Raw genomic sequence first — 25567 nt, 5'->3', positions numbered from 1 at the left:
AGGCCAACATCCCCAGCATTGAAGCACTGACCGCACTTAATCAGCTCCGCTGGGCAGGCCACATCGCTCGCATGCCAGATACGAGTCTCCCAAAGCAAGCGCTCTACTCGGAACTCCTTCACGGCAAACAAGCCAAAGGTGGGCAGAGGAAACATTACAGGGACACCCTCAAAGCCTCCCTGATAAAGTACAACATCCCCACTGACACCTGGGAGTCCCTGGCCAAAATCGTCCTAAGTGGAGGAAGTGCATCCGGGAGGGCGCTGAGCATCTCGAGTCTCATCGGCGAGAGCATGCAGAAAACAAGCGCAGGCAACGGACAGAGCGAGCGGCAAACTTGTCCCACCCACCCTTTCCCTCAACCTGTGACAGAGACTGCGGCTCTCGTATTGGACTGTTCAGCCACCTAAGGACTCATTTTAAGAGTGGAAGCAAGTCTTCCTCGACTCCGAGGGACTGCCTATGATGATGATGCAGACAAATGTAGTCCTCAGCAGCTCTCTTCCCTCCATTCCCCGTCACTCGTGTTTCACCTATCACTTTGTCTTCCTATCACCCAATCACTCCCGTCACTACCCCTAATCCTTGCTCACACTTCAGTGCAGTACTGAGGGAGCGCTGCACTGCCAGGGTTGCCATTTTTCGGATGAGACGTTAAACTGAGGCCCCGTCTGCTCTCTCAGGTGGACGTAAAATATCCCACGGCACTATTTCGAAGAAGAGCAGGGGAGTTCTCCCCCGTGTCCTGGGCCAATATTTATCCCTCAATCAACATCACGCAGACAGATTATCTGGTCATTATCACATCGCTGTTTGTGGGAGCTTGCTGCGAGCAAATTGGCTGCTGTATTTCCTACATTACAACAGTGACTACACTTCAAAAAGTATTTAATTGGTTGTAAAGCACTTTGGGACGGTCTTGAGGTTGTTAAAGGCATTCTATCAATAAATGCAAGTCTTTCTTTTACATGGCCCTCTCTTTCCATTCAAGGAAAGCTAAGGTTATTACTGGTCTTCCTGGGGCTTACTGCTGCCTTCCCCATGGTGAGCCCAGGAAAGAACAATAAATAGGAGTGACAGGAGGGAAATCTACTGGGGACCTGGGCCCTACAATCCCCTGCCATAATTGGCATGTGGCGGGTGGAAACGGAGTGGCCAGCGGAGGTCTCTGTGTTGGAAGGAGGTCACTTCCAGTCAGGCTGCTCAGGCGGCATTTTCCGGCCTTCTCTGCTACGTACGCAGAGGAGAACCCCGGCCTTGGTCAGTCTGCCTGTCTTTCTCTATCTGTATACCTCTTTGTCTCTCACCCTCTCTGTCTCATAGGTGTCAGCAATTAGAATTTTTACATGTTCTAACTATCAACAAAGCAGAGGTGAGATAAACAGTGACTTTCCTTGTTTTGAAATTCAACTTTTGTTTAAAAAATGTACTAAAATTAGGACGAGGAAAGACTTTCAATCTAATATGCTTTGTGTAGTTTATAAAACCCCAAACTAATCCTATAATAGGTGTATAATTAGTATATTGTAATTCTTTTCTTATTCTCTCACACACACACACGGCCTCTATGGGGATCATTTTAACCTAACCTGGCCGGCGGGAACGTGACAGGTTCCTGTCAAATGCTAGTTTTACATTAAAGAAATACATTGAAGACAGTGGAGCTTAAAATTGGATGTAGTGTAACATGGGAGTCCGAGCCAAACCCACCCTTACTGCAACAGGAGCAATAGGGTAAAAAAAAAATCAAACAAAACTTAGTGTAATTTTTTTTTTAAATCATCATAAATAAAATTTTTAACATTTGGGAAAACAACAGAGCAGAAACTGCTAAAGCTGAAGAAAAATATTCCAGCACTTCAACAGGCTGAATGTTGTTGATGGCTCCTCAGAAATTGGGTACACCACACATGCTCAGACTGCACAACCTGAATTCAACGAACAACATCACAGCTCTGGGCAGAAATATAAAATCCATGCCCAGGCTTTTGGCAGACGCCAAATCATTCAAATAAAAATTTTATTAAAGGCATTCAAATGGAATTATGTTATTGTGAAAGCCATAAGTTTTGAAATTTGTTTAAACTCTTATCTTTGTATGGTTCTGCAAAACCAACCACAGAGACATGTGGCAGGGAGAATGGGAAGATGCCATGTTTAATATGACCAACTGCAGCCAACAACCTGTAAACCGCGGAGGATGCTGGGACTCTGGCTACCCTGTACAGTAACAGACAGTGTTGCAGGGGCACGGAACCGGACGGGGGATGAGCCAGCTACAGTAAGGGGGAAGAGTGTACATTCGGTTCTTCCAGGAAAATGGATACAAGGCAACTTTATATTTTAAAAGGACATTTCTCCAGCTTTTCGTGTAAAACCCTCACAGAAGAGGCAACATGTCCAGGCAAAATCTCCCCAGTAATACACAAGGCAACACAAAGGGTGTCAGTTTGAATAATTAAACAAAAGCCCACAGATCTGATGCAATCATTTTGGCCAGCCCAGACAGAGTGGCACCTCTGTTGAGATAGTGAACAATTCACCCCATCAGCGAGCGACAGAATACAGGAGGTGTGGCTAATCTCCCATTCCAGACAGATCGATACACATCGAACTACCATTCATTCACACTCCATTTTATTCAAGGAAGACCCAAGACAATGGCATGCAGTTTTGGTGCGAAGATGAATGGACTATAAGAAAAAGCTGCAAAAACACACAAGGAGGTTGGAGGTTGGAGTTTGGAGGTTGGAGGTTGGAATCAGCTTTTGCATGGAGTTGTAGAGTTGAGTTAAGAAGGTGGGAGTCAGTTTTCATTGTGGTGGAGTTGAGTTAAAGGGGAGTTGAGTCAGCTCTTCACAGGACCCTCGCTCTGGGGAAGGTGTGCTTAACTCCAGCAGCTTTTTGCTTAGGAGCCAACCGAGAGGCAAATAGAAGAAACCGACGCAACATCGAGGAAGAAAACCGAACCGACCAACAACGTAAAACCCACCCCAGGGGGACCCCGAGCTGGAATAAGTGCCCCCAGAACCCCGGAGTTGATAGGATTGTGAGTGTAGCCCAAACCCCCTCACAGACTCAATTTAGGATAGGAATTGGTAAGAAGGGTGGAAGTGGGAGGTGGGGTTGTGTGTGAGTGGAATGTTTCAATCTCTTATCTTCCCCTTCCCAGTTGTGAGAATTTTTCGTGTTGTTGAGTGAGATTGTGCCATTACTGCTATTTTATGACCTCTTCCGATGCCCTCTATCTTTGTGTTTACTATTCTAAATAAACAACATTAGCCATTTTGTACTCTTACCCACTGTGTCTGGTGCCTCATTACTCACCCATCCTCATAAACCGCACGTACAGAACCTCAGGGGAGTGTGGATTCGAACCCACACCCCAAGCTCCCCCTTACATCTTGGAAATAAGAAATTTCAATTCAAATGGCAGGTCCAAATGTTTGATTGGTGCGGAAAAGCTAATATAGTGCCACCAAGTAGTTGGCTTGTGCAATTACAGGGTAGACAGTTTACAAATGTGGAAATAGGAATCAATAATGCAAAAAATTGACACAAAAGGGTAAAGATAATAGAAAATAAGGATTTGTAGACAGGAAGTGTGTGCCGATATAAGGAAAGTGAAACCGATCTTGGGTAGTAGTGTAAAATGGGCAATGGTGAGTCAGCAAACCCGTTTTACACCCTGATATTGAGAGGCCCGGCGCTCCAGCTCTTTTTGTAGCCCTTCAACATCGTGGGCACCCTGACTTGCGAGAGAACACCTCCACAGTTCGGGGCTACAAAAAGTGCTGGAGCAGCATGCCACTACAACTTCCAACTTGAGCTTCGAGGTGGGTGACTGAGTGACGTGATCAGGTCCCAGGTCGGCATTTAGAGTTTTGGCAGGAACATTGGTGGGACCCTGGTACAGCAGGGAAGCGGGAAGATCGTGGCGGAATTGTGACGAATGATCGAGACGGAGGAGCGTTGCGGGATCGTGACTAAGATTCGGTGGGTGATCATGGAGGAGGTTCAGCGAATGTTTGGTGTGGAGGTGCGGCGGGAGATCGTGGCGGAGGTGCGGGGGCGAGTGTTTTGTGGAAGAGGAGCGGTGAGAGATCGTGACGGAGGTGCGGCAAATGAGGGTACGGGGCCCAGAAGAGCCAAGGGCCCAGGGCAGCACGGGCCTGCCCACACTGCGATAAGTGTGCGCACTAACAGGTCTCCAGTCGTCCTGGTTGACCCTTGCCACTGGATAAAGGCCTAGCTCTGTCAAGCCCGTGTAGTGGCTGATGTGCAACGGTCAACACACGTTAAAAAAACTCCACGCACAGGCATCTTCCACCCTTTCAACTGGAGTTCAGGACTGGAACATCGGGTCCTTCATGCGTGCAGTTTTGGTTTCCATATTTACGATAGGATTTATTCGTGCTTTGGAGGTAGTTCAAAGAAGGTTCACTAGGTTGATTCCGGAGTTGAGGAGGTTGACTTGTGAGGAAAAGGTTGAGTAGTTTGGGCCTCTACTCATTGGAATTCAGAAGAATGAGAGGTGATCTTATCGAAACGTATAAGATTATGAGGGGGCTTGACAAGGTGGATGCAGAGAAGATGTTTCCACTGATGGGGGAGACTAGAACTAGAGGGCATGATCTTACAATAAGGGGCCACCCATTTAAAACTGAGATGAGGAGAAATTTCTTCTCTCTGAGGATTGTGAATCTGTGGAATTCACTGCCTCAGAGAGCTGTGGCAGCTGGGACATTGAATAAATTTAAGACAGAAATAGACAGTTTCTTAAACGATAAGGGGATAAGGGATTATGGGGAGCGGGTGGGGAAGTGGAGCTGAGTCCATGATCAGATCAGCCATGATCTTATTGAATGGCGGAGCAGGCACGAGCAGTCATATCGCCTACTCCTGATCCTATTTCTTATGTTCTTATGTTCATTGAAACATCTGTGAACTCATGTGGAAGCAAGTCATCCTCGTTTGAGGGACCGCTATGATGATGATTTATACCCTGCCTGATTTTCTTTCCAATTGAGTATTAAACTAGCCTGGGTGCTGTCACTCCAACAACCCTTCATCCAGAGATCATACCTACCCTCGTTTTTTTTAATTCATTCCAGAGGTGTGGGCATCACTGGCAAGGCCAGCATTTATGGCCCAAGTGTCAGCTGTGGCTCTGTGGGTAGCACATTCACCTGTAAGTCAGAAGGTTGTGGGTTCATAGAATCATAGAAAAATTATGACATAGAAGGAGGCCATTTGGCCCATCATGCCCGTGCCAGTCAAAAAAGGACTACCCAACCTAATTCTGCCTTCCAGCACTAGGTCCGTAGCCCTATAGCTCACAGCTCTTTAAGTGCACATCCAAGTACTTTGTAAATGTGATGAGGGTTTCTGCATCTACCACCCTTCCAGGCAGTGAGTTCCAGACCCCCACCACCCTCTGGGTGAAAATTATTTTCCTCATCTCCCCTCTAATCCTTCTGCCAACTACTTTAAATCTATGCCCGCTGGTTATTGACCCCTCTGCTAAGGGAAATAGTTCCTTCCTATTTACTCTATCTAGGCCCCTCATAATTGTATTCACCTCAATTAAATCTCCCCTTAGCCTCCTCTGTTCCAAAGAAAACAACCCCAGCCTATCCAATCCTTCCTCATAGCTGAAATGTTCCAGTCTTAGCAACTTCCTCGTAAACCTCCTCTGTATCCTCTCTAGTGCAATCATATCTATCCTGTAATGTGGTGACCAGAACTGCACGCAGTACTCAAACTATTGCCGAACAAGTGTTCTACAGTCCTACTCAAGGGACTTGAGCACATCAATCTAGGCTGACTCTCCAGTGCAGTGCTGAGGGAGTGCTGCACTGGCGGAGGCTGCCGTGTTTCCCACATTACAGCGGTGACTACACTCCAAAAATACTTCATTGGCTGAAAAGCACTTTGAGACATCCGGTGGTCGTGAAAGGTGCTATATAAATGCAAGTTTTTTCTGTTATCCCTAATTGCCCTTCAGAAGCTGCCAGCTTGTTTTAAAATGATTTGAAGTGTTATGGCCTAGATATTCGTCCAGGCCTAAAAAGTGGCCCGACCCAATATCAGGTCAGACTTCTTTCAGGCGTACTTTAGGCACTGGGCATTGGTCCCCAAAGTTGTCCCTCATTGCTTATAAAACAAGCTGCAACGAGGTCCATATTCTACCCCCAAATTTATGGACACTCACAAATCTGTTAGGACTCTTCTCCGTGGAACAGAGACGGTTAAGAGGTAACCTAATAGAGGTTTCAAGATGTTGAGGGCTTTTGATAGAGTAGATGGAAAAGGCTGTTCCTTCTGGTGAGTGGGTCGATAATCAGAGGTTATAGTGAAAATCATTGGCAAAAGATCTAGAGGGGAGATGAGGAGAAGTTGTTGGGATCTGGACCGTGCTACCTGAAAATCTGGTGGAAGCTGATTCCATAAATAGTTTTAAAAGGGAGTTGGACAGCGACTTGAGGATGAGGAATTTATAGAGTTACCAACAAAATGTGGGGTGTGGAACTAAGTACGACTGCTCTTCCAAAGAGTCAGCACAGGCACAATGGGCCGAATGGTTGTAAGTTTCTATGATTCTATAGTGTTAGCCATGGCTCAATTGGTAGCATTCATGCCTCTGAGTCAGAGGATTATGGGTTCTCTAGTCCCACTTCAGAAACATGAGCACAAAAAACTAGGCTGACACTCCAGTGCAGTACTGAAGGAGTGATGCACTGTCGGGGATGCCGTCTTTCGGATGAGACGTTAAACCGAGATCTCCTAAGTAAAAGATCCCATGGTGCTATTTCAAAGAAGAGCAGGGGAGATATCCCCGATGACCTGGCCAATATTTATCCCTAAATCAACATCACCAAAAATCAGATGATCTAGTCATAATCACATTGCTGTTTGTGGAAGCTTGCTGTGCGCAAACTAGCTGCCGCATTTCCTACATTACAACACTGACTACACTTCATAAAAGTACTTCATTGGCTGTAAAGCACTTTGGGACGTCATGAGGTCTTAAAGGTGCGATATAAATGCAAGTCTTTCTTTTCTTTCTATGGGCTCAATTTTCCCCAAGCCCATTTTCTGACGTATGGCCAGAGTTACGCCAGTTTTTCTAGGCCAGAAATGAGACAGAAATATTTTGCCAAACTTCCCCCGATGTATAATTCGAATTTGGCTCCGCGCAGCGTGTCCAGTCGCCTCGAGGGTGGAGCCTGCTGACTGCACCAAAAAACAATGCCGCACCTTCTGCGCATGCGCGGGAAAAAGTTACTTTTTGACATCGTTCCAATGGATGCGTATGCTCAGTAAAGCTCGGATTTGGCAATCTGCCATTTTTAAAGAGCCAGTTGTGTGTGAGAGAAGGAGTGCTGCATGAAAGCATTGGAAAAATTGCAGTTGCAGCTATACAAGATGCAACGCAGTGCAAGGACCAAGAATTTCTTACTGGAAGAAGTGGAAGCACTAGTTCCTGTGATTGAGAACAGATGGCAGGAACTGGACACCAGCAGAGGTCACATAAAAGTTCCACCAAAAGAAATGAAACGCTGGAACCAAGTTGCAGAAGATTACAGCGCAGCGGTGAACAGCACGAGATCTGGAGGCCAGTATTTAAAAAATGGTCAGGTAGTTAGTGTAAGTAATATTTTCATTTATTCAGTGCAATTGTAAATGTGACCAGCTGTATATGTCCCACCCAGCAGAAAGACACCCTCTCTAAAAAATTGCAATTTTCATCTTTGCAGGTGAAGGTGGCACATAATAAAAGGGAAAGAACTCAAACAGGAGGAGGCCCGGCAAATCTGCCCCCACTGACAGCCTTGGAAGAGAGGGTCACTGCTTTGATGGGTCCTGCCTGGAGTACTGCACAAGCTGGGCCCATACTCGAGGGAGAGGGTAAGTCCTGCAAATTCATCGTGGCCCTTCAAATCAACCTGCTGCCTGGCCTGCGATGTGTGAGCCTACTCATGCCATCCATCCTGCCCCCTCCTCTGCTGCTAACCATTTGACTGTTCTGTTATATTTTGCAGAACTTGAGGCTAACCCTGACGATGCAGAAGAAGATTCAGATGCGGGCGAGCCAGAAGAGGAGAACATCTTCCAATCCATCCATGGGAGTGAGGGGGAGGGGATGGAGCTGGATGAAGCTCCCACTGTTGTACTGACTTTGGAGGAGGTGCCACTCATGGAGGTGACAGCCCCTTCCGTGACTAGTGGTTTGAGTATTGGTGGGACATTCCATGGTTTCACACCTTCCCAGGTTGCGGGTCCCAGTGGTGTGATGCAGCGAGGCATACGCAGGGCCCCACCTTCTGAGGTTCTGGGTCCCAATGGTGGGGTGCAGCGAGGCACACCCAGGGCCCCACCATCCCAGGCTGCGAGTTCCAGTGGTGTGGCACAGCGAGGCACACCCATGGGGAGGAGGGGAAGGAGAGCTTGACCACGCTATCTTGAGATGCAGGATCTAACAGATGTGATTCAGATAATGTCATTGAATGCGGAGAGCATTGACCTTACACGATCTCTCCTGGACACCATCAGTTGGGTGAGTGATGAGTTAGCGGGACTGTTGTGAGAAGTAACAACACTCTCACGAGAAATGGGAATGATATCCGGGACCATCAGTGAGGGAATAGTGCCCATGAGGGAGGGAATGTCAGAGGTAGTGCAAACCACGTCACTGGCCATGAGGGAGGGAATGTTGCAGGCCATTGAGACACTGCCAGGGTGCATGAGGGATGGCATGTTGGAGTTATCTGCTGCAATAAGGGAACACGCCCAGACCCCGCGCCCATTGACAGAATCAACTGTCACTCCCACTCCAATCCCCACACCAGCCTCTGAAGAGCCCAAAGCCGGACCCTCCAATTTTCCCGCCTGGGCCCTCCAACTTGCCGCCTGACGCTGATGCCCCCACCCTCAAGAGGTGCGCAGTACCCAAGATGTTAGAACGAATAAGCTTGGTATTAAGCCCAGAAACACTGCGCCACCGCCTGCGGGCAGACGTAAAAAAAAACTGGCTTAGAAAAATTGTAACTAAGTCAGTTACACGACGCAGATCGCAGGGGGAAAGTTTGAAAAAAATAAATACGGCAGAAAAAACAGCACGCACCAAAAGAGTGGCGCAAATGACCGGGGAGAATTGAGCCCTATGATCTGTGAGATCAACCGCTCCTTGTTTGGCAAGTCACGAAGGTAACTTTAGCTTCTTTTATACAGGCTTGAGTTAGGTAATACTGACTCAAATGATAGCGTTTTGATTGATTAGGCTATGCCCTCATTATCCAACCATTTGCATAGAGTCGGCACTTTGGGGGAAGTCGCATCTTCCACCCGAGCACACTTCCACCAGAATTTATGGTGCATTCAAGGGCCGAAACTCAGGGTATGTCTGAGTCCCACCACAACTTCTGACACTATTTTTACACCCCCCCCCTCTACAAAATCACGGAATTTACAGGCTAAAGATTTGAAAAGGCAGCTTAGCCATCTTGTACCAAACCTATTCTGAAACAAATGCTGTAAGTTTCATCGGTTACAAGCTGGCGCGAGAGGAAAATGTCAAACATAAACAACACTTTATGATTGGTTCACATTGAATATGACTGACAGTTCCTTTTTAAATTTAAATTGTTAGATATTCAAAACCAAGGAAGTCCTGATAACTCTTTTCTAAAAGAGAAAAGGGCTGTTCTTTCTAAATCCACGATTGGAGCTTCTTTGAACGAAACTAGTTTAAACTCCTGAAAGAGAGTAGATGAACGAAAGAATCAAGATCAATATGAAATTTTCAAGAAACAATTTGAGTAACTTTTTTTATTCTTTCATGGGATGTGGGCGTCGCCAATAAGGCCGGCATTTATTGCCCATCCCTAATTGCCCTCGAGAAGGAGGTGGGGCGCTGCCTTCTTGAATACAACTGAGTGGCTTGCTAGGCTATTTCAGAGGGCAGTTAAGAGGCAATACAGTGCTGTGGGTCTGGAGTAACATATAGGCCAGACCAGGTAAAGACAGCAGATTTCCTTCCCTGAAGGACATTAGTGTACCACAGTTGGATATTTATGACAATCCAGTAATTTCACAGTCACCATTGCTGATTCTAGCTTTTTATTCCAGATTTATTTAATTGCCATGGTGGGAGTTGAACTCATGTCTACCAGATCATTAGTCCAAGCCTCTGGTTTACTAGCCCAGTAACAGAACCACTATGCTACCATAATATAGGCTCCCATATGAAATTAACATTGTGGGGCCAAAATTCCAGGGTCTCTACTCCATGCCAGAAAAGGAGGACTGCAGCCATGTATGACAACCCTGTCCCAAATCCTGGGAATGGGATCATTAGTATGTTCGGATTGGGCACATCGCATCTATAAAGATACATCATGGTAGCCACCCAGATCCGCTAGCAGGAAGGAAGAATGTCACAAAGCCACTCCACTATGGGGCAGCCAGAGACCCTTCCTGGGCCAAGGGATCTTTGGCTGCAACAAGAATCAAAACTTTGGTACAGTAAGATAATTGACCCTCTCCAGATCGATTAGCTGACTTCTGGCAAGGTCTAAGGTCGTTTCTGGGTTCTCAGCAGGGCTCACATTTGCTAACTGCTGGTGTGAGTTCCACTGAGGTCTTTTAAAGGCATAAAGAGCGACGTTCCTGGGATAGCCAGGGTCTCCTACCAACGCCCCCTTGATGTAAGAAGGACAGGCAGAAGATCCACCTATGGCATTACCACACTGGAAAATAGTTGGAGCTCAGAAATGGGGCAGAATCCAGGTACAACTTCATTCTGCCCCATTTGCCAATCCCTTGACTAGAGATCTTCCCCAGTTGCGCCATGCCCCAGGCCAAAATTACAGGCCCAAAGTGTATTTGAAAGGCTTTTTTGCAAAGATTAGCTCAGTTCTCAGTACATTCGCAATCTCTGCTTATGCCATCAGAGCAAGTCACAGAGCACAAGCTTGGCACTGCCTTACATAAGAACATAAGAAATAGGAACAGGAGTAGGCCATATGGCCCCTCGAGCCTGCTCCGCCATTCAATAAAATCATGGCTGATCTGATCATGGACTCAGCTCCACTTCCCCGCCCGCTCCCCATAATCCCTTATCCCCTTATCATTTAAGAAACTGTCTATTTCTGTCTTAAATATATTCAATATCCCAGCTTCCACAGCTCTCTGAGGCAGCGAATTCCACAGATTTACAACCCTCAGAGAGAAGAAATTTCTCCTCATCTGTTTTAAATGGGCGGCTCCTTATTCTAAGATCATGCCCTCTAGTTCTAGTCTCCCCTATCAGTTGAAACATCCTCTCTGCATCCACCTTGTCAAGCCCCCTCATAATCTTATACGTTTCGATAAGATCACCTCTCATTCTTTTGAATTCCAATGAGTAGAGGCCCAACCTACTCAGCCTTTCTTCATAAGTCAACCCCCTCATCCCCGGAATCAATCGAGTGAACTTTCTCTGAACTGCCTCCAAAGCAAGTATATCCTTTCGTAAATATGGAAACCAAAACTGCACGCAGTATTCCAGGTGTGGCCTCACCAATACCTTATATAGCTGTAGTAAGACTTCCCTGCTTTTAGACTCCATTTCCTTTGTGTGGGAGGGTGGGGGGAAATCAAATGGTAAATTACCCTGCACAATTCCAGTACGCTCCCTAGTGTTCATCTCAAGAGTGGCATTCACAAAAATCTGCCAAGGGATGAATGAATGAATGAATGCAGTGCACCTTGGTAGAAGGTAGAATACAGAAGATGGGAGAACCTTAATTTGAACACATTTTTAAAGGCCACAACAGCCGTTTCCCCTGACGACTCAGTTGGTAAATGCACCGCACAATGTGGAATGGAGTCAGAAAGATCTGGAAAGTTCCAGGCTTGGTTCGTTGGTCAGGTGTTGATTTCGCTGATCTCAGAGAGGTGATGAGGGTGCAACAATTAGTTTATGCTTCCTCGTGCGAGAGAGTAGAAAGAAGACCCAGGGTTCCAATTCTAATTTCTATTGAGTTACTTCTGCTGGAAACTACATGTGTACATGGCCATCAGGATCTGGATCCCCTCTGATCCCGTGGATGGTAAAATAACCTGCCCAAACTCACTGTTGGGAAATAATGGTCACTTTAGTGAGATGGCATCTGATGCTGTAAAAATGTACCCCGTTAAGGAATCGATGCCTTCAAGAGAGGAGAGAAGTGAGTTGGAGAGAAAAATGGATTTTAAAAAATCTAATAAATAAATGAATAGTATTGTTAAATGATATAAATAGGACAAAGAGAGAAAGGAAGAGAGAATTGTGAAAAAGAGTGCAAACAGAAGCAAAGTTTATTTATTTTTTGCCAAATCTGTCCTCTTCCAGAGCAGCAATGATCCTTTGGGCCCCAGTTAATGGCCGGCTAGCAGAGTTGGCTGCTGTTAAAATTGACCCTAGGGATTATGGGGGAGAAATTGGGTACATTTACGCCTCCCGAAGCGCTAACTGGGCGCAAATAACTTTGCGAACAGACGCGGCACCGCTAATGACTCCCGCTAAATTCGGTGAGAGTTTAGCGCCGGCGCTACAGTGTTGCGCCCCAATCTCCTGCGCCCGGAGATTATGACATCATCGCCGTGCGCATCGCCGCGTTAGTGCCCTGGCCCCTAAATTGGGTTTCGCCCCCTGAAGCTGCAGCGGGTGATAACAGCGCCGGCTTCAGGGGATGCATACCGGGTGATCAGCCACTACCGCAGCAAAATTTAAAGGGGAGATGGCGGGCTGCTGCTGGACAAAATCTGACGTTTTGCTTCCCGCTCCAGTGATGCTTTGGTTGCGGGGTCAGTGCCATGATTGCTCAGCCCGGCATTCCAGTTGAGTGCCGAACTGATCACACGGCACCCCTGCGCCCCGGTGGTCCAGGTCGATGGGTTCCTATTCTGCAGAGTGTACAGCTTGGGCCCTTCCCTTTAATTCAGGGAAGAGCCCCTCGTACGCGGCATTTTACACGGCCCAGTGCATAGCGCTGCTGAGCCGTGCTTGATTCAGCGGTCCACTTCCTTTCGGAGGCGGTAACCCAAATTTATCACGAAGGGCGAGACTTCTGCAGCTGCCGCAAAGTCTTACGCCTCGCGAGTATTACCACCCCCAAACGGGGCGATACCCAATTTCTAGGCCTATATTTCTTAGCTTTTCGTGCTGGCTGTGTGCTTAGTGCAGCTAGACCCATCTTGCATTCATCTTTGTACTGCCAAAACCCAGCCCCATTCTGGGAATGCACACACTGAAATGCCCCCTTCACCAGTGTTCCAGAGCCCTCCAAGTGCCTTTATACTCCAAACCCCAGCCCCCAAGTACTCTCTTAAAGTACTTCCATATACTAGTTAATTTGAATGCTTTCAGGTCTCACCCCTCACTAATTCTCCGCCCCCACCCCACTCCCTGAAACCCAGGTCCACCTGCAACAAGCACAAGCTGCCTGCTCCACCCACAAATCATGGCCTGAACCTCGCTTGCTTCCTGCCTAATTCTCTTCCCTGTCCCTCTAGTCTCTTGTTGCCTACCCTGTTCACCCACTTCCCAACTTCGCATAGTGTTTGAGATGTAATTTAGTGATATTGATCGGAGCTATCACTTGTCTATAATCTTATTTATTTATTTCTATAGTATTTAGACATCTAAACTCCCTTCCAACACCAAACAAGTATTCAGTAACCTTGAAGGTGCACATCTTAAAGACAGAAAAGTGAAAGATACTTCACCCTCACTACAAAATCCTTTATTTTTTATACACACTGCAAAGCCACGGGAGAGTAATTAGTATCTATTTCATAATTTCTCTGCACACCTCTCTCTCTTCCAATGCAAAAACAGTATAATATATCGCTAATGTTATAAAAATGTTGTTGTGAGCAATACCATGGAGATCAACTAATAGGTTTAAATTGCATTTTGAGTGGGGCTAATGATGGAAAGTATTGACAGAGGGGAACAAGGAATTGCTGCTATGCTTCTATCAGGATGTCGATTCAATTATCCACAATGTGGTCATGAATAGCAAGGGCCTTGTTTGTACGTGAAATATTTCGGGGGGATATATAGAGACAGGCAGTGATCGACCTATCAGCAGCATCATGGAGATGGCAGTGGAAGCGGCGAGCAGGATGGGATGATATTGGAGAGATTAATCCCCAACAACCTTGCAGGGTGAGGTGGTCATCAGGAGCGCAGGATGGAACAATTTGGGATGTTGCTGTCAGAGAGCCAGTGGTGGGTCCCATGGTGGGCCAAGAGAAGAATGATAAGGCAGGCGCAGAGAGAAGTTGTGGGCTCATTCACGAGGGATTTCAGCATGGGATGTTTGCAGGAGAGATGGTAGATTGTAGAGTCATGATGGCTGGGAAAGGGGATCCCAGACAAAAGGGAGATGAAAGGTGGTGAGGCCTGGTGGAAGGAAGAGGAACAGAGCAGCACCTTAGAAAGGGTGGAAGTAAAAATAAGATTGATGAACTCAAGTCCTGAGCAGCATCCGAGATGCATATACAAATAGACATGGATGGATTACTGAGTTACATTAACATGACAGAGATCTAGGTGAGGCAGAAGGATGTCTATAAATGAGACAGAAAGTACTTTATGATGGATGGAAGGTCATTGATGGAACAGCTGAAGAAGGTTGGGTCCATGGTGTAAGATTCGGATCAGAGGTCACACACAGATTACCCAAAGGGTCTTAGGAGTTGTAAGGCGTTTTATTGAAGAGCGGCAGTTATAAGCATCATCAGATTCAACACGCGATTAAGATAGATGTAGTAGACATACAACCCATGACAGATGAGAACGATCTACGGCCTTGGAACAGAACGGACGGACATTGAGGCAGAACGGTGGTCTCTGAACAGATCCTGAGCTGGTGGTGGCGTTAGGACAAAGTCAGCATGGGGGATCCACCTCAGAGGTTTGAGTTTGACCAAAGTCAAAGCCAGCATGAGATCCACCTTGAGGAAGCTCTCTCCTCAGTCTGCCTGTTTCTCTCTCTCAGTTGCCCGTTTTTATACCCACTACAGAGTATATCCCCTAATTTACATCGACTTCTGTTTTACTAGTGCTCCTTGGTGCTACACTAGGTTGAATGCTGCCTTGATGTAAAGGGCAGCCACTCTCACCGCACTGCTGAAATTCAGATCTTTTGTCCATGCTTAGACCAACGCTGTAATGAGGTCTGGGGCAAAATGGCCCTAGAGGAATGCAAACTGAGTGTCGGTGAGCCGGTTATTATTGAGTAAGTGCCGTTTAATAGCACTATTGATGACTTTTCCATCACTTTGCTGATGATTGAGAGTAGGCTGATAGGTGGTAATTGACCCAATTGAATTTGTCCTGCTTTTTGTGGACAGACCATACCTGGGCAATTTTCATATTGTTGGGTAGATGCCAGTGTTGTAGGTGTACTGGAATAGCTTAGTCAAGGGACATGGCTAATTCTGGAGCACAGGTCTTCAGTTATCCCTCCATGTCCATTTGTTGGGAACCGTAGTCTTTGGGGTGTCCAGTGTATTTAGCTGTTTCTTCATGTCATGTGGAGTAATTCGAATAGGCTGATAACTGACATCGGTGATGGTGAGGACTTCAGGAGGAGGCCGAGAAGGATCATCCACTCTGTACTTCTGGCTGAATAAGATTGCAAATGCTTCAGCCTTGTCTTCTCCACTCACCTTCTGGGCTCCACCATCATTGAGGATAATGTTCATGAAGCTTCTCCTCCCTTTAGTTGCTCAATTGTCCACCACCATTCATAACCGAATGTGGCAGGACTGCAGAGGTATGACCTGATCCGTTGGTTGTGGGATTGCTTAGCTCTGCCAATAGCAAGCTTCTTTTGCTATTTAACATGCATGTAGTTCTGTGTTGTAGCATTACCAGGTTGGCACATTTTCAGATACGTGTGATGCTCTCACGGCATGTTCTTCTACACTCTTCTTGAACCAAGGTTCATCATCTGGCTCGATGGTGATGGAGGAGTGAAGAATATGCCAGGGCACAAGGTCACAGATTGTGGTGGTATAAAGTTCTGCTACTGCTGATGGTCCACAGTGCAGAATGGATGCTCTGAAAGAGGCTGTCTAATAACAGAGAGGTAGTTATGGAATCACAGGTGATGGTAGAGAGGTAGCGTTGGGTGTTCATAGAATCATAGAAATTTACAGCACGGAAGGAGGCCATTTTGGCCCATCATGTCCGTGCTGGCCAACAAGAGCCCATCCAGTCTAATCCCACTTTCCAGCTCTAGGTCCGTAGCCCTGCAGGTTACAGCACTTCAAGTGTACATCCAAGTGCTTTTTAAATGTGGTGAGGGTTTCTGCCTCTACCACCCTTTCAGGCAGTGAGTTCCAGACCCCCACAAATCTCTGGGTGAAAAGATTTACCCTCATATCTCCTCTAAACCTCCCCTCAATTACTTTAAAGTTATGCCCCCTGGTTGTGGACCCCTCTGCTAAGGGAAATAGGCCCTTTCTATCCACTATATCTGAGCCCCTCATATACCTCAATGGGGTCTCCTCTCAGCCTCCTCTGTTCCAATGAGAACAAATCCAGCCTATCCAATCTGTCCTCATAGCTAAGATTCTCCACTCCCGGCACCATCCTCATAAATCTCCTCTGTACCCTCTTCAGTGCAATCACATCCTTCTTGTAATGCGGTGACCAGAACTGCACGCGGTACTCCAGCTGCGGCCGAACCAGTGTTTTATACAGTTCAAGCATAACCTCTCTGCTTTTATATTCTATGCATCGGCTAATAAAGGCAAGCATTCCGTATGCCTTCTTAACCACCTTATCTACCTGGCCTGCTACCCTCAGGGATCTGTGGACACGTCCCTTTGTTCCTCTACACTTCTCAGTGTCCTACCATTTCATGTGTATTCCCTTTCCTTGTTAGCCCTCCCCAAATCCATTATTTCACACTTCTCCGGATTAAATTCCATTTGCCACTGTTCTGCCTACTGACCAGTTGATTGATATCTTCCTGCAGTCTATAGCTTTCTTCTTCATTATCAACCACACAGCCGATTTTAGTATCCATCTGCAAACTTTTTAATCACATCCCCTTATATTCAAGTCTCATCATCATCATCATAGGCGGTCCCTCGAATGAGGATGACTTGCTTCCACACCAAAAGGGATGAATTCACAGATGTTTCAATGGAGGACCGATATTCCAGTCCTGAACTCTAGGGGTGGAAGATGCCTGTGTGTGGATTTTTTTAACGTGTGGTGACCCTTGCACATCAGCCATCACACGGGCTTGACAGAGTTAGGCCTTTATCCAGTGCCAAGGGTTAACCAGGATGACTGGAGACCTGCTCTGCTGCACGGACCTAGTGCGCACACAAATCGCAGTGTGGGCTGGCCCGTGCTGCCCCTGGGCCCTCGGCTCTTCTGAGCCCCGCACCCTCATTTGCCGCAACTCTGCTACGATCTCCCACCGTTCCTCCGCCACGATCTCTCGCCGCTAATCTCTCACTGCTCCTCCACCACAAAACATTTGCCGTACCTCCGCCACGATCTCTCACCACTCATCTCTTGTCACATCTCAGCCACGATCACTCACCGCTCCTCCGCCTCAATCATTCGCCGCACCGCCGCCATGATCTCTTGCCGCTCATCCACCCCAACCTTCCCGCTCCTCTGCTGTGCCTGGGCCCCGCCGATGTTCCTGCCCACACTCTAACCGGCGACTTGGGCCTTGATCATGTCACCCAGTCGCCCACCTCAAAGTCGTCGCACACTTGGGATAATTTGCGCTGGAAGCTGTAGTGGCATGCTCCAGCTCTTTTATCCTCCTGACCTGCGGTGGTGTCCTCTCGCAGGTCGAGGTGGCCCACGGTGTTCCAGGAGATTCAAGTCTAGATCATTAATGTATACCACAAAAAGTAAGGGACCTAGTACTGAGCCCTGCCAAACCCCACTTCCAGTCAAAAAACATCCATCAACCATTACCCTCTACTTCCTGCCGCCGAGCCAATTTTGGATCCAACTTGCCACTTTGCCCTGGATCCCATGGGCTTTTACTTTCATGATCAGTCTTCCTTATCAAAAGTCTTGCTGAAATCCTTATACACTACATCATACACACTACCCTCATCAACCATCCTTGTTACCTCTTCAAAAAATTCAATCAAGTTAGTCAGACACGACCTTCCCTTAACAAATCCGTATTGACTGTCCTTGATTAATCTGTATCTTTCTAAATGAAGATTTATCCTGTTCTTCAGAATTTTTTCCAATAATTTTCCCATCACCAAGGTTAGGCTCATTGTCCTGTAATTACTCAGTCTATCCCTTTCTCGCTTCTTAAACAGAGGTACCACATTAGCAGTCCTCCAGTCCTCTGGCATCATACCTGAAGCCAGAGAGGATTGGAAAATGATGGTCAAAGCCTCTGCTATTTCCTCTTTGGCTTCATTTAACAGCCTGGGACACATTTCATCCGGGCCTGGGGATTTATCCACTTTCAAAGCTGCTAAACCCCTTAATAGCTCCTCTCTCACTATGTTTATTTCATCTAATATTTCATATTCCTCCTCCCCGATAGCAATGCCTGCATCGCCCCTCTCCTTTGTGAAAATGGACGCAAAGTATTCATTAAGAACCGTGCCCACATCTCCCGCCTCTAATAGGCCCTACCCTTTCTTTAGTTACCCTCTTGCTCTTAATATATTTATAAAACATCGGTGTTGCTGTCATACAAAAGGAAACTGACCTCAGTAACACAGCACCATCGCATTCACTGATATTAGCAAATATCAATAAAAGCCAAAATTTTGAGTTGACAGCAGCAGGGTCAAAGATTACAGAAGGCCGGAATGCTGAATACCCGTTTTTAACAAATTCCATTTAACTTGTCTAAATAAAATCAGCTGTTCCATTCAATTTCTAACACTTTTTGAACGTAATTGAAGATACGGACACTATGAAATCATATGAGTCCCAGATGGCCGCTAAACTTCCTGCCTTGCCCCTAATTTTCTCATAAACATCAAATTTGTCCAGTTGAAGCTAACTGATTAAAAAAAGATCACTCATGCACATATTTCAGCTCAATTTTATCATGATGGAAAAACTGCACACACAGCAGCTGCAAGTTTTTTCAGATTCTCTACCACTGTGAACCTAAAATAGAGTTTGTGCAAGTTAAACTTGTATCGCACTTTGGTTATACCACATTTGGAGTACTGTTTATATTATAAAAGGATATAAAGGCACTGGAGAAGGTGCAAAAAAAGATTCATAAGGATGATACCTGAACTGAGAGGATATACTTATCAGGAAAGGCTGGGGCACTTTTCTCTAGAAAAAAAGGCTAAGGGGTGAGCTGATAAAGGTCTTTAAGATTATGTGGAGAGATATTTCCATTTGTGGGGGGACCAAAACTAGAGGCCATAAATATAGCCACCAATAAATGCAAGAGCATCTTCTTTACCCAGAGATGTGGAACTTGCTACCACAAGGAGTAGTTGAGGCAAATAGCATAGATTCATTTAAGGGGAAAATAGATAAGCACATGAGAGAGAAAGGAATAGGAGGATATGTTGATAGGGTTACATGAAGAGGGGTGGGAGAAGGCTCCTGTGGAGTGTAAATTCATGCATAGACCAGTTGGGCCAAATGGCCTGTTTCTGTAGATGTAAGTTGGGATGACAGAAAAACAAAAAGAAACACTTGCATTTATATAGGGCCTTTCAACACCACCAGACACCCCAAAGCACTTTACAGCCAATTAAGTACTTTTTGAAGTGTAGTCACTGTAGAAATGTAGGAAATGCGGCAGCCAATTTGCACACGGCAAGCTCCCACAAACAGCAATGTGATAATGACCAGATAATCTGTTATAGTAATGTTGATTGAGGGATAAATATTGGCTAGAACTCCAGGGTTAACCCACTGCTCTTCTTTGAAATAGTGCTGTGGGATCTTTTACATCCATTATGTAGGGGAGGACGAAAGCCCCCTCATTTTACCCAGAAGGAAAAGGGCTGTGGGATCAGTCTGGGCTGTGAATTGAAACCGATGGAAGGAAAACTTTGGGACACAAATGAATTTTAAAAGAGCAGACAAGGCCTGCAGGGGATAAAAGGGGGTGCATTCATGGAGACCCCCCCCCCCCCCAGTGTTTGGACTCATAGGAAAGGGAATTTAATTTGGAACTATCTACCAGAAAGTTTGAAATCCTAAAGTGCACATGGAAGAAATTACGAACTTTAATCGAATTTGGGATTTTTAAAAAGATGTATGTTGGGTCTGCAAGAAAAGGGGTGGAGTCAATATCAAAAGGGCCAGTTTGGACATTGGAACTAATCAAATTGTCTGGGAACTGTATACCCTCGAAACTTGCCCCTTGAAAACATTAGCATTTAAACAATGCCACATACATATTCCAACACCTTTTTCATCAGGCATAGAAATATCTGGCTCAGGCCACACTAGCATAATGGCTACAGGAGGCCAATGCAATCAACACCCACACAAACCTTGAGTAGGTTAAGATCAGTGGAAAAAAAAACCCTCAATCTAAAACTGCTGCATTTTTCAAAATCAAAAGTCCACCAATGAGAAGAATCGACTTCAGCAGGAGAGGCGGACTGGATAAACTGGCTATAAAAAAAGGGGATTCTGACGTAGTGAAGAAAGAAGTGATGATTTTCCCTGCCCTCGTCATCCAACAACCACAACCAGCAAGCCTCTCGACAGTGAAGGAAAACCAGTGTCCGAAGACACCGAAGATAGAAGAAACAAACCACCAGACTGCGGAAGGCACAGTAGTGAGTATAACCTCTGGTCCCCAGAACTCCCAACTCAGTTAGGCCAGGAAAGGTGGGAGGTTGGGCATTGTACTGCTAAACTGGTGTAAAGATTTTCGTTGGGTCCGTTTTAGTGGGATTTAGGGGGATTGTTTTGTTGGTGTATTGCTGTTTGTTGAGTTACACCTTGTCAAATAAATTGGAAGCCTAAAGTTCCTCTTGGAATCACCTTGTCTCAGTTCTATTGTATTACATCTCCTGATCATGAGTCTTATGTCAGAACCGTGTAAGGGAAGCTAGGAGCGCCTCGAAAACGCTCACAGGTGCCTCACAGGCTAGGCATAAGCTGTGGGGACGCACGAGTCTCAAAACCCCCTTCATAAGCTGTGGACACAGTCTCTCCAGGGGTGCTCTTGCAGCACTCAGGGTACCTCACAGGCCAGGCATAAGCTGTGAGGGCAGAAGCCCAGAGAGAGACACCCAAGGCACAACAACAACCCTGTGAAAACCCCTTACAGAACATGGCGACCACGAAGGGACATAAGCAAACAGGAGATGTTAATATAACAGCTGAGGTGATAAGAGAGGAAACTAAAATGGAGGAGAGAATTTCCTCATACATTTTTGGCAAGGTGAGCCTCACCAAACCTTGGGTACAAGCCCTCACTCGGGCAGAGCGCCCAGTGGCTGCTGCTGCTCAGTGGACAGCAGGGAAGGACCACAACCACAGGGTGGAAAAGGCCATCTGGCTTATCTGCTTTACCCGCCAAGTCCGAAAGCTCGACCAGCGGGTGAAGGACTTGGAACAGAGTCTTCAGAAATCAGAGGAGCTCTCTGCTATCCGGGCTGCGGTTGGACAACCTGCTGGCCGAATTAGCTGGGGAGCAGCAAAGGAACCGGCAGTTGGAGGAGACCTTCCGAAATAGCCGGGACTATCTTCAGTGTCAGGTCACTGAGGCCAAGGGTAGTGAGGGGTCCCTCCGGGAACAGAACTCTCGGTACACCCAGAAAATTTGGGAACTGGAGAATAAATTAAAAGACGTACAGGCAGCTAATAAAGTGGCCAGTAGCAGTGAGTTTGCAGATCACGGTCCCTGCCAGGAGAGGATTAAAACTCTCACCCACGCTCTATCCCAGGCAAAGGGGATGGTCGCCCTGATAGGACCCGGAGGGTCCACAGGGGACAAAGGAGAGTATTGGGGGGTAGGGGAGAATCCAAAGACAAGAGACGCCCGACCACCTCCTGAGGCACCGGTGGTTTGTCCGGTGGGGTACCAGGAGGGGCAGGGCACGCAGGTAGTAGCATACCCAGGGCTGGGGGCAGGACCAATGTGTCCCGTTTGGCAGCAGGGATGTGAGGCTCCAGTCGAGGGTCAGTTAAGGGCTGGATCAGGCGACCAGGCACTGTCTGCTGCACCGGGTATGGTGGGACAGCCGGAGGTAGAGGGACCAGCGCAGAAAGATCCTGAACCAGGGCGGATGTGCCCGGTCAGGCAGCGCAAGTATGGTCCTCCACAGGGAGGTGGCCAAGGTCGGGGAGCGCTGGAGAGCGACTTTATTATTCCCCATGGAGTTCAATCACTCAGGGCCATGGTGGCCCATTTGGCCAAACTCACTCGCAGCGGGGACCCATCTATCCACTTCATGGAGGTGATGCAGGCAGGGGGAATTAATGGGTGTGACGAGGAAGAGACAGCCAAGCTGCTGCTCTTCTCTCTGGACAGCAAACTGTACCAGGCCCTACCGGCAGAATGCGGAGGGGACAGCATACATTTACTGAGGTCCAGAGGGCCGTTCTTGAGGCTATGGGCTTCGATGACGGCAGTCCTTTCGAACGGGTCGAAAGGACAAGGCAGCTCGCAGGGGAAACCCCGCAGGCGTTTGCGGACAGGCTGTGGGTGGTATACCACGCAGTTTGTGGGGAGCTCCTCGACTGGGCGAATCTTTCCGCGGTACAGACTGGCCGCTGGCTGAGGATGCTGGTGGCAAACTGCTTGCCCCGGCTCAAGGCCAGGGCAGAACTGTGGTTCGATTCCCGGGACCCCAACCTCACCGAGGAAGCAGTGGTCAGGCAACTGGCACTGGTCCAACGGAATGGAGGAGGGGAGGAGGAGAAAACCTCCAAAGGTCGGGTAAATGAAGTAAAACCCAACCCGATTCCCAAAAGGGAATGGCACCAGGAGGGTGGCCGCTCGTATGATAAGGAGGGAGTGTGCTATGGGTGCAGGAAAGCTGGGCATTTTAAAAGAGATTGCAGGAGCCCAGTAAAGAGATATGGGGGGAGAAGTTCTTTAGGAGCCGCCCAGAGTGGGGGAAGTGGAGCGAGCTCCTCACCATCCCTTGACCAGATAGTAGCTGCAGTGAGGACAGCACTGGAGGGGACTGGGAAGGTAGCCACGGCAACAGGCAGGGAAGCACCAGCAACCCTGCCAGTACAGAGGCCGTGACTAGCCCAGACCCAGCCTGCATACCTGTGCCCACTAGAATACGACCCCTGGGGACGACCCTGGGTCAAGATGGAGGTTGAGGGTGTATTGGGTACCTACCTTTTGGATACTGGTGCTTCCAGCACGATAGTCCATTCGGAGGACCCCGCAACCTCACCTCTATCAAACGGGGTGCCGTATCAACTAGTTGGGTTCACAGGTAATGAGAAGGCTGGGTTTTTCTCAGTCCCGCTCGCAGTTCGTTTAGGAGCACTCCAAACACAATGGAGGTGCGTCCTGATGAACTGGGAGCAGGTGGGAAAAGGGATTTTGGGGGCTGATTTTATCATCGCTCGCCAGATCCTAGTAGATTTGAGGAATCACTGTCTATGGGGCACAGTGGGCATGGGAGCAGAGGGAGAAGTCATGGTTATTGATAAGAAACAGGGAAAAGAGACTCTGTGTACAATGAAGCCAAAAGGGGGTTACGACCTGGAGGTTCTGGTCGGTAACACCCCGGCCGAGTACATAAAACTAGGCTGACACTCCACTGCAGAACTGTGGAAGTACTGTCAGAAGTGCTGTCTTTTGGATGAGATGTTAAACTGAGACCCTATCTGCTCTCTCAGGTGGATGCAAAAGATCCCATGGCACTATTTTGAAGAAGAGCAGGGGAGTTACCCCTGGTATCCTGGCCGATATTTATCCCTCAATCAACATAACAAAAACAGATTATCTGGTTGTTGTGTCCTTAGATGCTCTAATAATGACTCTATGAGGCATGGTGGTGTTGAAAGGCCCTATATAAATGCACGTTTCTTTTTGTACTTGAACTGTAGTGACCTTAGTCCTTTATTTGTTCACTCCAGAGTGAGAATCACACCTGGTGGCCTGCCTTTTATATTAGGCCAGGCACACCTGTACAGGTAACCTACAAGTCTCCCACTGCTGTGCCCTCTGGTGGCACACCTTGTGATAGTACCAACAGTAGCCATGTAGGATACATGACACTGGTCATTATCACATTGCTGTTTATGGAAGCTTGCTGTGTGCAAATTGGCTGCCGTGTTTCCCACATTACAACAGTGACTACACTACGCAAAAGTACTTCATTGGGTGTAAAGTGATTTGAGACGTCCGATGGTCGTGAAAGGTGCTATAGAAAGGCAAGTCTTTCTTTCTTTAGCATCCCTGATTGTAACCGCTCAACCGTTGGTGGTCGTGCCTTCTGCTGCCTAGGCCCTAAACTCTGTAATCCCTTCCCTAAACCTCTCTACCTCTCTTTCCTTCTTTAAGATGCTTTAAGTTCCACTCAACCATCTCCCCTGTGTTTGCTGACCTACATTAGCTCCCAGTTAAGCAATGCCTCATTTTTAAAATTCTCATCCTTGTTTTCAAGTCCCTCCATGGCCTCGCTCCTCCTTATCTCTGTAATCTCCTCCAGCCCTATAATCCCCCTCGACCTCTGCCCCTGCCTATTCTGTGTGCAAATTGGCTGCTTTGTTTCCCACATTACAACAGTGACTACATTGCAATGTTAAAGTGCTGCACTGTCGGAGGTGCCGTCTTGCGGATGAGACATTAAACTGAGGCCCCGTCTGCCCTCTCAGGTGGATGTAAAAGATCCCATGACATTATTTTGAAGAAGAGCAGGGGAGTTATCCCCTGTGTCCTGGCCAATATTTATCCCTCAATCAACATAACAAAAACAGTTTATCTGGTCATTGTCACATTGCAGTTTGCGCAAGTTGGCTGTGTGTTTCCCACATTTACAACAGTGACTACACTCCAAAAGTACTTCATTGGCTGTAAAGCGCTTTGAGACGTCTGGTGGTCATGAAAGGCACAATAGAAATGCAAGTCTTCCTTTCTTCTTTCTATATCAATGCAAATCATTGTTGTTGAAGGTCATGTATAAGGGCTGATACTGCTCCCTGCATTTTTCATGTATCTGTCACGCTGTAAAAATCATGTCCGTTTTGCCCCATAGGGGACAAAATCCGCACTGTAACTCCGGGAGGAGCTCCTCAGCCACAAGGAGAAGACAGTTGAGGAGGACTCTAGCGACAACTTTCCCAGTGGCTGATAATAGGGAGATTCCTCTGTAGTTGCCACAGTCGGACTTGTGATCCACGGCGCGGCCCTGGACAACGTGGACCATTTCCCATACCTCGGGAGCCTCTTATCAACAAGAGCAGACATTGACAACGAGATTCAACACCGCCTCCAGTGCACCAGTGCAGCCTTCGGCCGCCTGAGGAAAAGAGTGTTTGAAGGCCAGGCCCTCAAATCCACCACTAAGCTCATGGTCTACAGGGCTATCGTAATACCCGCCCTCCTGTATGGCTCAG

The sequence above is a fragment of the Pristiophorus japonicus genome, chromosome 15, assembly GCF_044704955.1.
Source record: "Pristiophorus japonicus isolate sPriJap1 chromosome 15, sPriJap1.hap1, whole genome shotgun sequence".
NCBI lineage: Eukaryota > Metazoa > Chordata > Chondrichthyes > Pristiophoridae > Pristiophorus > Pristiophorus japonicus.
The sequence above is the reverse complement of the archived record's forward strand: the minus strand, read 5'-3'. Positions refer to the sequence as shown.